The sequence below is a fragment of the Onychostruthus taczanowskii genome, unplaced genomic scaffold, assembly GCF_017590055.1.
Source record: "Onychostruthus taczanowskii isolate IOZ18803 unplaced genomic scaffold, ASM1759005v1 scaffold8, whole genome shotgun sequence".
In the NCBI taxonomy this organism is placed as follows: domain Eukaryota; kingdom Metazoa; phylum Chordata; class Aves; order Passeriformes; family Passeridae; genus Onychostruthus; species Onychostruthus taczanowskii.
In genome coordinates this window covers 10,218,389-10,234,420 of record NW_024505892.1, presented here as the reverse complement: position 1 = coordinate 10,234,420, position 16,032 = coordinate 10,218,389, and positions in this window count along the sequence as shown.

Genomic DNA, 16,032 nt, shown 5'->3' with positions numbered 1-16,032 from the left:
TGCCCTGATCCCACCTCCCTTCCTGTGGTACCTTGTATTTGTGACTTTTGCACATTTACGAAGAGTTTGCTAAAAGCAGTTTGTGGGGCAATTGTCGCTGTGGGTGTGATGTGAGGTTGATGTCTGCCAAGTGTGGGGCAGGAGGAACAAGTGTTCTGCTGCCCTTTCCAGACTGAAGCCTGATCTTTACTGCTGCTCTTGTGGACTGGGCTCGCCCCACCACATTTACACCTGCACTCACCAAATAAAGATGAAATTCAGGTTTATTGTTCTTCTTCACAATATGTGTGAACTCAGCCATGCAGAAAGGTGCCAAAGGACCTGAGCCTCAAGGTGCTCTCATATGTTTTAGAAATCCTTGAAAAACTGCTCATACTTATAAGACTACTAGCCTTAGGGGACTGCCAAAGTTATGGTTACCAACAACATAAATGGCAGATGCATTAGAGAAATGTGACTTTGCAGCAGGACTGGCTGCCAGAACTAACTCCTGGAAGCATTTTCTGACTCACTGGGTAGCCTCACCCTTGCCTGCCACGGTTGTCAGGCACAGCACATGACCAGCTTTCCATCCTGCAAAATCAGCAGAGTGACAGGAGCACAGATGAGGCAAACACTGGAAAGAACAGGTGTATTTTTTGGCTCCTGCTGGGTTACACACATCCATCCTCAGCTGGAATCTCATGTACAAAAACATGCTTGCCTTTGAGCCAGGAGATCTGTACCTTGGTAAGGACCAACATCAGTATGTGTGGGTACTAGCAAAATCACTTTTCCTTCCTCACTTCATTTCAGCTTAGTGGCCTTCCCTCCATTCAGAGACAGATATCTTTGACTCTTGTCATGTTTAAAATCAGCAGGAAAATCTATAGTGTTTATCCAGTCTTGTGCAGGAAAGGCATTTAGGTATTTTCTTCTGAAGAGCTGTGTGTATCTTTCAATACAGCGAAGGCAAAGATCATCCTCCAGTTCTCCACATGATCTCACAGCAGTTCTGCCTATTGAACATTAAAACCAGGCTTTTCTTTGAAAAGTAACACACCATGCACAAATCAGTCCTCAACAGAATGTGCATATCAATCTTTCTTTGCCTGCAGAAAGGATGGAACGGGAGATACCTGTGTTGTTGTGTGAAAAGGAAAATTCCATCTCCCTGCTTCAGGGAAAATACCTAAGACTGATCCTGAGGATTCTGTGACCCACCAGCATCCCCATGCCTGATGTATGCTGCCAGCACACAGTCCTTACCAATATGTGTGAAGTAATTTTAAAGGGAGATTGCTCTGTGGAGGAAGAGCTACAACACCGTGACGCCATGGACAGTCAATGGATCTGCTCAGAGCTCAGCGGGCATGACACAAAGGTGCTGTCTTGTGGGGGTGTGGAGTGGGAGATGCCTGTCCTTGTGCCCTGCAGCCATTAGCAGGTTATGCTGGATCAAATGCAGCACAGATGTAAGAGAAGGGCACAAGCAGGTGTTGGATGCAGGTGCTGGCACTGCTCAGTTTGGTTACAGCTCCCTCTCCCCCTACACCTCACCCCTTATCTCACCTAGCATCAGTGGCTATCCACAGCCATGTTCTCAGTAAGCAAATGGTGTTGAAAATCTGCATCACAGAAGGTGTAACTATTTAGGCTGTTACTTGTTGGTATTCCTTAAACAGTGTATCTGGCTATTCTCACAGCTTGTGAGGCTGGAGCTCTTCTGTTTTTTACTTAGGATGTTTACAGGAACATCAAACAAACTTTTTGAGAAGTATAGATTATTCATATTTATTTATATCAACTAGGTGCCCAGAAATTCTAGGCATGGACCAATGCACAGCTTGGTGGGTTTTATTCAAACATAGAACAAAATGATTTTCCACCCCACTTCAATTCTGTGACCAAAACAAAAGAGAAAAACAGAGCAGGCACACATGGACCAGCAGGAAGCAACATCTGTGTATGACAAGTGTTTACTGTACAACTTGCTGGGTTTGATTGATTAAAGACTGTGAATGTAATTTTGAATGAAACATCAGAATCAAACATAGAATGGTTGTGCTGGGTCAGTATAGGCTGCTGAGTTCCTTCCCAGTGTTCCCTCCTCACCATTGTGCATGTTCATCTCTTTGCTTTTCCAGCTCCAGGGCTGACACCTTTGCTGGACTTCTCTGTGCCAATGGGTGTTCATGCAAGAATGACAGCACCTTCCCATCTATCTTCCTTGCCCAGAACTCCACATTCAGAAGAAGCTTCTTGTGACTTAGACACCAATCCCAGAGGTGGTTCAGATCCACACACAACTCCCAGCTTGGGAATTTCCTCAGACCTGAGTGACAGCAACAAAGCCCAGGTTTTGGCATTTAATTTATATAAGCTGTACATCATAGTCAGGTGATGGTGGCTTAAAACACTCTCAGAGGAATGCAGAGCTGTTACTGATTCATACAGCTGCTCTGAAGAAAATTCTTTCCTTCCTTCCTTCCTTCCTTCCTGAAATATCTTATACCCATCTTTTGGCTCATTCACTTTAACAAGAATATTTAAACGCAGTAGAAGAAATGCAATTTCTGTAACACTGCTTCACTTCCAGAAAGATACTCATGGAAACAAGACACAGGTGTGCATTTCTGCCTGTGCCTACACATCAGCTGCTCTTTCAAAGATGAATCCAGCTGTTGTTCTTAGTTTTCCATTACTATTTCTTGCCCTCCCAATGGGTTTCAAAAGTTAATAGAGCTTCTGCAAAATGATGACAGTGTTCCCTTTTCTTGAATAACAGGAAAATCTGATATTCATAGTAATGATTTATTTGAAAAATCTTTCCACTCACCTACAGTTATGAGTAATACTTAAACATGCTGTAAGATCATCAGTCTGAGACATCTGAGCAAAAATTCTTCTTTCTCTTATATTTTACAATGCAACTGAGGCTAAGGAGATTTAATAAAGACATTTATTAAAAGTGAGCAGTGTTGGGGGTGAGTGTAAGAGCACTTTACAGGTGCAAAACGTCTGTCACCTGGTCATCCTCTCAGCAGATGCAGGTGGGTGGCTCCAGGGATGAAAATGCTTGCAAATATGGCAATCTCACCTCCTGAGAGTCAGAAAAAAGTAGGGATCCATTGCCTTCCTCTCAGGCATTTTGCTTGTAGTTAATTTCCTTTCTTTCTTGCACGTTATTGAAATAACACATTTAATCTGGAGTCAGAAGGGGTATTTCCTGCCAAACTGTGCAGATTTAGTTTGATTCTGCTTCACTGGGTGAGAAGTTTGATTCTGCTTCACTGGGTGAGAAACCAGACTTCCTTTTGTACACTACTTCAATCCAAAGCCAGATAATTTTTTCCTTTCATCTGGCTTGACATAGCCTCATGAAGAACAAAAAGCACAGCCATGCCCCACACCACCAACAGTTCAAGTGCAAGGGGAGAGGCAGGAGATGAGCACAACCCTCTTGACTCCTCCTGTCTTTGAGGAAGTGACAAGAGTGGACAAAGTCTGTCCCTGGTCCCCATATTTATGGCAAGGGCTGTTGTTCCAAACGCTGCTTGCCTTGGGCTTGTCTTGTCCCTTATTCCATTATGAACCTTTGTGTGGTGTCTGACATCTCATGGGCACCTGGGATGAGACAATGACTTGAAAGACCATCTCTTTTCAGATATGCCAGAGACCAAAACAAAACTGGCATACTGACTAAAATAAAGAGGATCTTGGTAGTAGTTGCTGAGTTTCTTACATCTCAGTAGCTGCCCTCCATCCTTTCTGTACCTTGGCATTTAACCCCATCACCAGGTGTTTCTCCCTTACAAGTGAAACACATCCATCTCAAGCTACAAGGATGTTTCTCTGGTGCATTGATGAGGAAGATACATCTCACACAAATACACAGCAGCATTACTTGCTGCTCAGCAGGTGTCCCAATCCCCTCAGGATCTCCAGCCACCCCAGTCTGCAAGCAGAACCTTCACAATGAGCAAGAGGAACCACAGGCAGCATCCTCCTGCCAACCCTGTTCTGTGTTCCAATTACCTTGTGGGTGCCTCTGCCCTGGCACAGGTACCCTGGTGTGGGCAGAAAGGAGAGCAACTTCCCCCCAGTGGTAAAACAGCAGCTTCCTCTCTTGTGTGCACATCTGGAAGCATCACTAGAACCACCCCAGCCAGCAGTGCAATCTCCTCCAGGCTGCTCAGGAGCAGCACAGCCATGTAGCCTGTGCAGGCACCTCATAAAGGGCAAAAGCAATTTCTATGGCAGTAGCCAATCTTTTCTAGAGGAAATCTCCCCCAAAATGCCTGTCTTGGGGTCTGAGTGCTTGGAATTTTGGTAGAGGGTGTTTAATTGATACTGAAGAGGAACGGTCAGTGAATTGAATGTTTGTGGCTAGAAGGGCAAGTGGTTTGGCTGAGGCAATCCCCAGTAATTATAGAGATCGCTGTAATTAGGAGGTTAATGCTGTCCCTGAAAAAGGAGCCTGGAAAAGGAGTTGTCTTTCTGCAGGGATCAGCAAGGAATTTCCCCTGCCATTCCTCGCCATGCAGAATTGCTTTGTGCAGAGGATGTCCTCACAGACATTCCAGCCTGGGAATCTGGTGGCTACCAGGGCAGCACAGCAAATGACCAGTGCTGAGCTCCAGCCCTCAAGAGGAACACCACAAACTTGAGACCACCATGGAAATGAGCCATGGAAAGCCTTTGTCTTACACCAGAAACCACAGCCATGCCATCACAGAGCATCATCTGCTCCAGCAGTGACCACCCCAGCACCCTGCTGTGGCTGCCCACACGGATCAGCATTGCTTGGCTTGTGGTACGTCAGTGCTCCAGTCCCCTTGGCAAAGTCACTCTGGTTTACCCAAACAGCAGTTCCAAAAATCTCCTCGCCTTCTCTTCCCCTGGCCCTACAGCAAGGCAGTGTTTGGGGAAAGTGCAGCTGAGGCAGGAGATGTTTGTCCTACAGCTGCAGAGCTAAGTGACAGCAAAGAGCTCAGGCAGCAAAGCTAGACCTGAAGACAAAGGTCTTGCTCATGGATCTCCAGCTTGCCAAGACCTGGTTTTGGGGTGGGAGATGACAGTGAGGAGGATGGCATGAGTTATCTTCAGGACCTCCTAGCCAGGTACAGAGCTGTAAGCATGGGCATATACTCTTGATTATACAGAATCATGTATGTATATATAACTATATACAGGTACCTAACTATATCCATGTGTGCCTAGAAGAGATCTCCATGCATGGCAAACCCATCAGTGAGCAGTTCTACTGTTGGAGCACGCTGAGACCTTGGCTCAGATCACATTATCTATAAAGAAGTAGAACATTATTTTTCCAACCTCTAGGCTGAGGTGACAGGCTGGGTTTCCCTCCTTCAGTTGAAGAATACTGAAATACTCAGAGGTCCCATGTGAAGGGTAAATATGCCAATTCCATTAACTACCTTAATCATTGTCACAGTATCACCATGAAAACACATTTGTCCAGAGGTCAATTTTTCCCTAATGGAATAAACAGAAGTATCTGTAAGAAGCATTGTGCCCCTTCCTCCTCCCACAGGAAGCTACATGAGAGACCAGCAAGGAGAGGAATCTAATGAATCCAAAAGAACCCAGTAACAAAAGCAAAGGTCTCTCTGCAGTGGCATGGATCCAGCCAAAACTTTCCAGCTCTTCAGTTTACCTTCAGCAAACACAAATCTGGCAGGTAAAAATGGAGAAGCACCTTGGGAGGAGTTGCTTCGAGTTCAGGTTTTCCCTTCCTCGTGCCCCACATTCCTTGGAAGCACACCAACAGAGATTTTGCTTTTTCCTGCAAGCCACCATCAGGCTACATGGACAGGACATGACAGCCAGCTCTCTGAATTAAAACAACAGGCAGAGGCTTCCCACCATGCTCCTAAATGCCCTGTTTTCAGTGTAATCACTTCAATTCTTCTTATTAAATTATCTGCCTACTGCAGCTAATCAAACAGGATAATGTTTTCTCTGTGAGTCAGGGAAGAGTTTAGTTTTGGTAACAATGAAATATGACAAACCCACAGTTTGCCTTTGGTAATTCAGGATGATACAGCCCAGAACACCAGTGAAATTTTTTGCCTGCCTGACAGTTACAGTCCAAATCTTCAACTGGGTCACTTAAAAAAAGATGGGGACAAAATTCCCCTCAGAAAACATCGTCAATGGAATTGATGAACAATCCCACACCATAAGATTGCTGCAGTATAATTCTCTAAACAGAAAAGGAAAACAAAAGAAGATGAAGTTGCTGAGAACCAATGGACAGACTGTGAGATTTTACCAGAAAATACCTGAGGGATAAATGCAGATGGATTTACAGAACCTGCTTCAGGACTAGCAGACGTACCACAAAGATGCATGTTAAATGAAAATAAATTGCAAGGTGAACAGTGGTGGAAAAGACAGCACTCACATAGTCTCCAAGGGAAGGCAGGTTGGAAGAGGTGCATAACAGGATTTCAAAGTATCCATATCAAGATTTCATTATATTAATGTTTCTGAATTCCTATTCCAGCCACTGAGCATAGTTGTAAAATATCAGTTAGCAGATGCTCTAAGTCAAAAAATACATCTCATTCCAACATTTTGGCAGCAAGTTACTAACAAGTTTGTTGTGTCAACGATATACATTCATGTTCAAATGTTTCATTTCATCTAAAGTTCACTTTTCACCCTCAAACAAGGATTAGAGTGTGAGCACTTTTAAACATCTAGAATAAAACCTTTTCCTAAAAACACATTCCTAAGCCCATTGCCCAACTGAACTTTCAGCTAAGCTTCAGCCAACCCAATAAAAGAAGTTATTGGCCAGTCACTAATGATTAATAATATGGTGTTGATAGGAAATATTTCAGGCAAAGCAGGTCCAGTGGATGTTCTTGCAAAGAGAAAGCCCTAAAAGTCCAGTTGCTGAAGCATTCGCACCCCCACACCACTGTGTCTCCAGACAGGACATCTCCTCTGCAGAAATGCTGCATTTTCAGCACTAGAGCTAAGAAACTTATTAGGCTTTTCTAAGTCTCATATGTTTTGAAGCAACAGGAATAATTGTTCTTGGCAAGCATTCTCTCCAAAATGTGCAGATAGTTCCTATACAGTAAAAACGAAAGGTAAAATTGCACTGTACAAGAAGGAAACTTATAAAACAGACCTTTCTAAAACAGAGGAGCCAAGCTAAATGTGTCTAGCAGTCTTCAGTAACCTGCTCTGCTTCAGCTCCTGTTGCCCAAACCACAGGGCAGTGCTGTGCCTGGCAAAACCCTGACTGCTCACGCTGTTTACCTAGGGATCCTAAGAGTCTGCACTCCCTCCAGATGCACCTGGAAGCAAGCACCATCATCTTTTCTGTGACAGGGCCAGAGGCTGCCCCCATGACACAGTTTGCTTGCAGAGCAGCACTTCCATCCATCTCCAGGCTCATAATCTTTCTTTGTTTTTCTAAAATCTCTCATGTCCTTTCTCTGAACAATTTCTTCCCTTCCCTATTGTCCTTAGGGGTCTCCAGAAAAAAACATATCTTCAGGCTTATCCTCCTTCCTACTTCTCCTGTGAGTCTACATCTTCTCTCTTTTTTTCTTTTTTTTTTTTTTCACAGGCCTCCTGCCCACTGTGCCTGTGACTGGATGAGCTCAAACACTATCAGGTCTTAGCTGCTCCATCAAAAAACTTCATTATGCATGATCCTTTGTCTGGCTGCTAGCAAGCTTATGTCATCCTCTTCTTTTTACTGGGTGGCACATCTCAAATCTGCCAAGGTGCATCTTCTTTCACGAACCAGCTGAAACTGCAAGTTTTTCATCATTTTCTCATGCAAGCAGAACAAATTTCTTTCACAACACGGCTTAAATTTATCCTAAGCATTCAGAGCAGAACTTTTTTAAAGAGTTTAACATAATACAGTGAGGTCACATGAAAAGAAGCATGACCAGCAGGGCGAGGCAGAGGATCCTCTACCTGTGCTCTGCTCTTGTGAGAACCTACCTGCAGTGCTCTTCCCACAGGAAGGAGATGGATCTATAGGAATAAGTCCAGAGGAGGGCCATAGGGATGATTAGAGGACTGGACCACCTCTCCTTTGAAGACAGGCTGACAGATTTGGGATTGTTCGTTCTGGAAGAGAGAAGGCTCTACGGTGACTCTTGAGCAGCCTTCCCATACCTGAAGAGGGGCTACAGGAGAGTTGGAGAGGGACTTTCTACAAGGGTGTGTAGTGACAGGACAAGGGAGAATAGCTTTAAACTGAAAACAGGCAGGTTTACATCAGATACAGGCAAGAAATTCTTTCCTAGGAGGCTGGTGAGGCCCAGTGGAGTTGCAGATGCCCTATTCCTTGAAGTCTTGAGGAGGTCAGGCTGGATGGGACTTTGAGCAATCTGAACTAGTGGAAGGGGGATTGGAACTAGATGATCTTTAAGGTTCCTTCCAACCCAAACCATTCTGTGATTCTATGAAGTGCCATGGCCAGATGTTCCCAGTGTTGTGAGGAGGATAGAGGGTACACAGCTTGTTGCACAGCTGCAGTTCCACTGAGGCCTGTCCCACCTGCTGCTGCACTTGGTGTCAGCAGCCATTGCTGGGTTAATCTGAACCATCTGGCTGCTGCCATCCTCTAACAGCCACACGTTTTCTGCATATTTTCTTGTCGTTGCAGTGCCGTGTTCCCGTGTCTTTGAGAAAACATCTGCCCTGAGGATCCCCCCTTTATAATACCTTTAAAATATGTCACCATCTGCTCACTCTTAAAATCTCTTCCTTTATCCCACCACAAGCACCTGGCCCCTCAGTGACCTACCATTTCATAGCAAGGTGCTTCAGCAGGAGCATTCATTTCTTTGCAGCACTCTCAGGTTTTGATCCGCTGGTTTGTTCAGTGTATAGCAGAGAAACGCCTCTGCTTTAGCAAATGCCTCTTCTCTTGACTGTTGCAGGCTCCTCTGCTTCTTGGCACTGGTGCAATGTCAGAACAAAGACCTGCCCCTGAAGCAGCCCAACTCCAGGCAGAAATTCCTTTGGTTCTTGCATTGTAACAAACCATTTTTTTCCACTGCCTCAAAACCCGTCTGCACACACACCAGACATGACCACTCTGACATCCTCACTGCTTGCTCTTCCCCTTGTTCCCTTGTTTCTCCTCTGCCATGCACATGCCACAATCTTTTGCTGCTCCCTCTAACAGCCCACCATGTGCTGTCTCCATTTACTTTCCCTACTTTCAGGCTCATTTTTCTCAAGCAGTAAAAGCCAAAATGCACTGCATGTCATGTCCTTTGAACATCACAGAGTGTCTGATTCTTTACACCACCCTGTTGAATGAACAGAATAGTTCTTCAATTCCCTATTCTGAAGAGAAAAAAAAAAAAAGAAAATTGATTGTGAGGGCCCAAAAGCTGTTTTCTCATGGCCAGTGGGCATGGTTTCCCATGTAACTGTTACTTTACAGCTAGTTCCTGATAAGAACAATTAATATCTGCTTTAAGATGAAAACATTATCCCCAGATCTTCTCCACAGCTCCGCTTTTAGCTGGAATTTTCTCATGTTTCAAAAGAAAGCCACGAGAATGTTCACAACTGCTAGGCAAACTGTTAGTGTTTTAGCTCCAGACTATCAGTATAAAGAAACACAACCTCTTTTTCCAAAGATTTGAGAGGCATGGAAATCTGTCTTGCTAATCTGTCTTGAAACAGAAAACAAGGAGTAAGCCTTCCCTTACATCTGTCAAAACACATACTTTAAAAAGTGCTAAATGATTTGGTTTGCATGCAAATTCAGAAAGATTGGAAAAACAGATTTTGATTTCCTCAAGTGAGTTTATATACTGAAGGCAACTGACTTAGCTAACTTGAAAATGTGAAGTATGGAAAGGATAAAACAGATCTGTAATAACATATCCTGGGCAAAAAACAGGGAGGAAGAACTGCCCAAAGAGAAGGATGTCATTAACACCAGCAAAAGGGTGACAAACTGGACTTAATACCACCAGCTTGCAGACTGGGAGAAATCCCTGGACTGGAGTGCTATGAGGATGAAGGACAATGCCCAGGCTGCTGGGACAAGCAGCTGACATGCAGAGGAGTCCCCTTGGCTCCCCAAAGGGGTCTGCTCTGGCAGTTGTGCTACACAGCCCCTTGGGCACCCCTCAGCAGAGCCTGGGGCTGATTTGTGGCAGGTGTTCACTTTCTGCATCTGAGAGCTGAGCCTAAGCCCAGCAATCCAGCTGGTCTTGGCTAACCAAAACATTGTAGAATTCTAGAGATAAATTCTAGCATCTCAGGGACTAGACGACATCACTGCTGTCATTGGACATTATTTTTGCTTGTTTGAATGCAGCATGCTACAGAATTATCTGTGTTACTGTGAAGATCTGAACCTGGAATCTTTGAGATAAAAAGAATAAATTGGTTGAGTCTTCCTTTCCTTTTTTGTTTTTTTTCATTTGCTTTTAATTTATTAAAATTCTTGTGAATTTTCCTGGAGATTCACCAGGAATAATTCCCGAGGGACTAATACTCATCATTTTTCTGGATCCAATTAAATCTAACATCCACTGCCCTCATCACTAACATATGTTCAACAGAGCTAAATATTTCATCTTATTGTAAATTGCATATAATTTGGCTTCTTTGTTTTTCTTTTGTGGGCACTGATAGCTGTTTTCTGCTCTGAATTTGTCATCAATAAACCAGAACTCATTCAGAGACAGCACTTAACTGCTTGTGTAAAGTAATCTATCAGAAGAGGTTCCCAAAGAATGTTTGTAATGGACATTACAGAGAGTTACAACTATTTCTAAAATGGGGGAAATGTTGCAGTTCCTGCCACTGTTCATTGCACAATTTGGCTTCTAAAAACACTGGCAAACAGAACTATGACACTGCCAACTTTTGCAATTGTATCATAGTTCCTAATACTGAATTTTTTTTATAAAGTCCCCACTCCTGAAAGCATATGGATTAGATGAAAATCTAAATTTTCATTTGTTATAAGCACACTGTCTTTCTAAACCACGTGGTTAGAAAAGCTTGGCAAAACATGGGTGTCATCTCATCTGGATATACTGTCTGTAACTTAGACACCTCACACAAGGAGGTCACCTACTCCACTCTACAGTCCATGAAAGAGGCTGATATCTCCACAGATTATCCTGTTGATACCTCTACAGATTATCCTGCCCTCTCTACTCACTGAGAGCTCAAAGTGAGTCTGAGCTCAAGGAGGTGGAAAGAACAGGTCTGCTTCTCCTCTCCTGTGTTCACACATGTCCTGCATTGAGCCCCTAGCAATTTGATTCAGCCCCCAGCAACTCGATTTCAAAGGGAATCCAGCGGTGGAACAAGAAACAAATGCATGTGGCTGTGTGGCCCCACCATCACCAGCATTCGCTCTCCAGATTGTGGTCTTGGCCTGAACCCTTGAATGCTGGGTGTTGCCTGACCCACAAAAACCATCTGCTGCCCTGGCAAAAGGCTGTAAGAAAATAGAGGTGGTGGAGCTGTGAGCCAAAGTGATGCCATGGGTGCCAAATCATATAGAAGAAGACAAGAACCACAGATTGTCACTTCAGAGATTTTTCTTAATATTAGGAAAAATCTTTTCCTCAGGAGGCACTGCAGTGCTGGAGCAAATCCAGGTACAGGTGTGCTTCCCTTCCTTGGGGGTTTCCCAAGGACTAATCTAGTCTGGTGTCAGTATAGAGTAGGGCTGAACTAGGTGACAGTAGGTGATCTTCAAAGTTTCTCTCCTGCCTGGGTCAGGAGATTTCATGATTTTCACTCAGAAAGAAGTGGATTTCCCATGAGTGATTATGCCAGCCCTCCCTAGAGAGAACTTCTGACACACTCCTCAGGTGCTGCTGGGAGTCAGCAGAGAGCCTGTTTTGAAAGGCTGAATTGTGAATGAATTGTGCTCCATGTGCTGGAACAGGCTCTCTTTTTATTTTTCATGCTCATTTTTTTCTTCACTTTCTTAGAGCAGCTGTGAAATAAGTCATAATGTTTTAAGAGCTCCCTTCAAAGAATGGTTGTGGCTCCTCTCCTCTCCTCTCCTCTCCTCTCCTCTCCTCTCATGTTTTATAGCCCCAGAAGGTTTGTTTGAGAGTTAGGGTTGTTTGATGATGACTGGAAATATTGTGTTAATAGAGGGAAATGCAAGTTATGTGAAAGAAAAGTATCGATGCTATGCAAATTTAGTAAAATACTATTTGAAAGAGTTTATCATAGGTAAAAGTGATTTTGAAAGTGATGGTTAAGAAAACCTAGCACTTGCTCTCACTTTCTAAGGAAGATATTGAAAATTTTAAAAACCCAGCAGACAAGTGGAAAACAAGATGCTTTTCTAGGTAAGATATAGTTAGACATGGAAGTTCCTTAAGTATGCTACTGAAAGAGCAGGAAATGCCATGGAGGAAGAACAGAGTAATTTCACAGTTTGAAGCTCAAAGCTTATCAACATGGGGAATGCCTCCCCATAGACCAAAAAATCACTGTATTCTGTTTCATGAAAACCCTAGATGCTCAAAATACTGTATTGAAAGAAAACACAGGGAACAAGAAAAATGTCATCACAACGCAGGTAGCAGGCATGTCTGGACCCAGAACTGGAAAGCAAGATGAGCTCTTTAAGGGCTGGCAGATCAGCTGCACAGGTTTTGGGGTGCAGCACCTGAAACACCACTAAAGACCTGCTGCAGAAAGCATGCAAGGCTAGCAATAAGAGGAAGATTTTTTTTTTTAAAGTCAAAAACTGGTACAAAAAAAGCAAACACAACCCTACCCCAGTGGAACAACAGCCTATCATTGTGCAGTCTTACCTCTCATTTGGCATCTCCACAGCAGCATTACCTCATCTTGGCTATTTTGGTTGTGGAAGAGCAGAGGCAGAAACATGCTCCTGAGGTCACATGCACACTTAGAAGTTACATTACAGAGTACCTGCGTTGCAGCCAGCAATAAACAACCTCTGTCCATGACAGTTTGCTTTCAAGTTGCCATGTGTCCAGCACATGGGGAATGCCCTGGGGAATCAACACACTTACGGGCAGAATGTGCAGGAACACACACCAGGGAGAGGCGTCAAGAGCAGTGAAAAATTCACCCTTAATCATCTGTGTGCTTTTCACAGGCTTGCAACAGAGTTTGTAAATGCAGAGCTCCCCCACCCCAGCTGCAGCAGGGTCTTGGTGGGGCATCCTCCCTCTGAAGGATAACTGGTGCCCAGGCTGGGCGGGAAATTAGTTTAACCTTTCATTTCTGAAGCCACAGCATTCACATTTGCTCAGGAAAAACCGCCACGGGAATCCAAAAGCCCTTCAGTGGTTCTCATGGTCAGCCAGGACTGAGACTAGGGAATGGTAATGCTACCCATCTTCATCCACAAAAGAGAGAGATGCTGCAGCTTTGGGGGCCATGCTGCCCTTCTCAGAGGGATGGGGCAGAGGCACCCTCGGGACACCCACATGGGCTTTCGGTGAGGAGCAAGGAGGAGGTCAAGCCACTGCTGGACAACGAGCAAAGTGAAGACCGCTTTGAAGGGTAGATTTGTAATGTTTTTTACATTACTTTGCTGGCTGGACGGCAGCATGGAGCATCTGTTTCCAGCTACAGAACTGCTAATGGAAAATACTCTGGTGATGGCAAAGGCTCCCTTCTCCCTCCCCAAAGCCTCCCCCCGAACTGCACAGGGCTGGATTGCAGGCCTCACTGCTCAGGGCATTTTGCCTGTAATCACTGGCAATGGATTTTGACTTGTAGTCCAATTATGTCCCAAAATTTGTGATTATAACAGAATGATTTATGCTGCAAATGAGAGAGCTAATGGGTCACAAGACTTGTCTTCCTGTGTTTCTATTTGTTTCCCCAATGTGGTTTTTTCCCTTTCACTTTTGGGGAGTTGGAGATTGGGTTTTGTTGCTGGTTTGGGTTTTTTTCCTACCAGAGGAGCTGCCTCCTCATGGCTTGACTGTACCAGGCAAGAGGGAGAAGGCATGCCGGTGGGAAGCAGTGACTCGACGTGTCTTGTATGGTTAATTTGTTTTAATTTATGAGCTGTAGGCAGATGGTGGCTGCAGCACATTAAAGCTTCTTTAGGAAATAACACATAGATTTTTCCCTCCGGTGCTTGAAAATTTTGCATCCTGAATAAAAAGTTTGAGACTGCACAGCCAAGCACCAGCACTGTGGTAGCACCTGTGTACAGATGATGAGCCTTAGGCTCCGTTGTTTTTGTTGCATGAAGGCAGCTAAAGAAAAGCACAAGAGCTCCAACAAAATCAGAAAAGCTGATGACAACAGATGCTTGCTCCCTCTCACCCTGTGCAACACTGTCTCCATATCTATTTATCTTCCTTGAACTGGTGAGAAACCTCAAAGGAAAAAGAGCAAAGCAAAAGCAAACAGAATCTTGGAAGAGAAGAAGAGCTGCTGCTATGAATAAAGGATGCCAGATGGGAAAATCACAGCACAGAAATGCAGCATGGATCACTACAGCAAGAAATATGGCTCTTCTGCTATACCTGGACCATGGGAGGCAGACATAGCTGCAGACACCGTGTGTCAGAAGCTTGGCATATACTATTACTCTTACTAAATATTTCATCACAGGTCACTTGGAACATCTGGTTATAGAAAATGTTTGCAAGAAGAATGAGAAGCTGTCTGGATCTCACTGCTGACAATGGTAGGAAGGCAGATAAAACCTTTAATTCTGCTCATGACATGAGGACTCCATCATCAATATCTTTCCACCGCAAACAAACTTGGCATGGGATGCTGCAGATATGAAAGTCCACTTGGGTTCAAGTGACAACTTTACACATTCTGAGCCAGAAATACATCAAGAGCCATTTCATACTTCTAACTTATACACAAATTTCTGGAGGACAGGGAAGCATCCCTGTGAATTTGTCCCAGTCTTACACAATTCCCTGGCTTTGAGTGTGAGTAGTGGCAGGGCTCGTTTTGCTGGGCTGGGTGAACCTCTGTTCTGACCTCTTGGATGGTCTACTGCTCCTGTAAGATGCATTTTATGACAAGTCTGGTAAATGATTGGTAGATCGTTTCCACATCTCCTCTAAGATCTTCCTTCCATGACAGAGCATATCAGATGTTACCTACACAGTAGTTTTCATTGGTATAGTAGCTATTAAATGTTTTAATGAGTCTGATTGAGCCAATGAAAGCCTATACACAGGCACAAAGTGCTGTAATACTCTATTTTAACTTGGAACTCTTTTTTTTTTTTTTTCATCAAATGAAAAGAAATCAGAATAAACCACTCTTTACCCCCAGTAGCCTACACCTATGCTGTCCTATATAGCCACACCAGTCAAACTATGCAATGTTAATTAATCCCTGATATTTTGCACAGAGAACAGGCCTTTCTTGCAGTTCCTTGGGCATGCTATGTTCAGCACCATGAAACTCCAGATGCAGCTGTGGACAGAAATTTTTGGGAGAATATATAGATGTGATACAATGTCTAGCATGTCACTCTGCATGCCACAGCGTTCCAGCAAACCCCTCTCTGGTTGTTGGGGCTTGAGATACTGCAGCATCAACACTCTGCACTCATGCCTCAGATTTGAGGAGGTGGAGAGATATCTTTTCCCTGGAAAGGCTGCTTGGAGTAACAGAATGCCTTCGAGGCATCCAGTCCCCATATGGGATGAGCACTTTGTTCCACTGCAGTAAGGAAATCAAACCTAACTTGGATTTTGGACTGTTTTAGAATACAAGTATAAATAGGAATTATACCCAACACATACTTCACTCCTTGCAGTGACAGAATGTGCTTAAAATTGTTCTTTCCATTTGTCTGTCCCTGCTTCCAGTAAAATGATTCAACCTTGCACACCATTCAGAGCTTGAACCTTGTGGGGGTTATTTTACGTGCACGTGTCTGCAGAGATGAGAAACTCTCCTGGCCATAAGGCTGTACTTGATGTGTGAAACAAAATCATATGGAAAATATATTGCAAAGAACCATATCGGGAATCTTAAAGCTTCAAAAAGGCAGTATTTAAAGAAGCTGACTTCTATTGA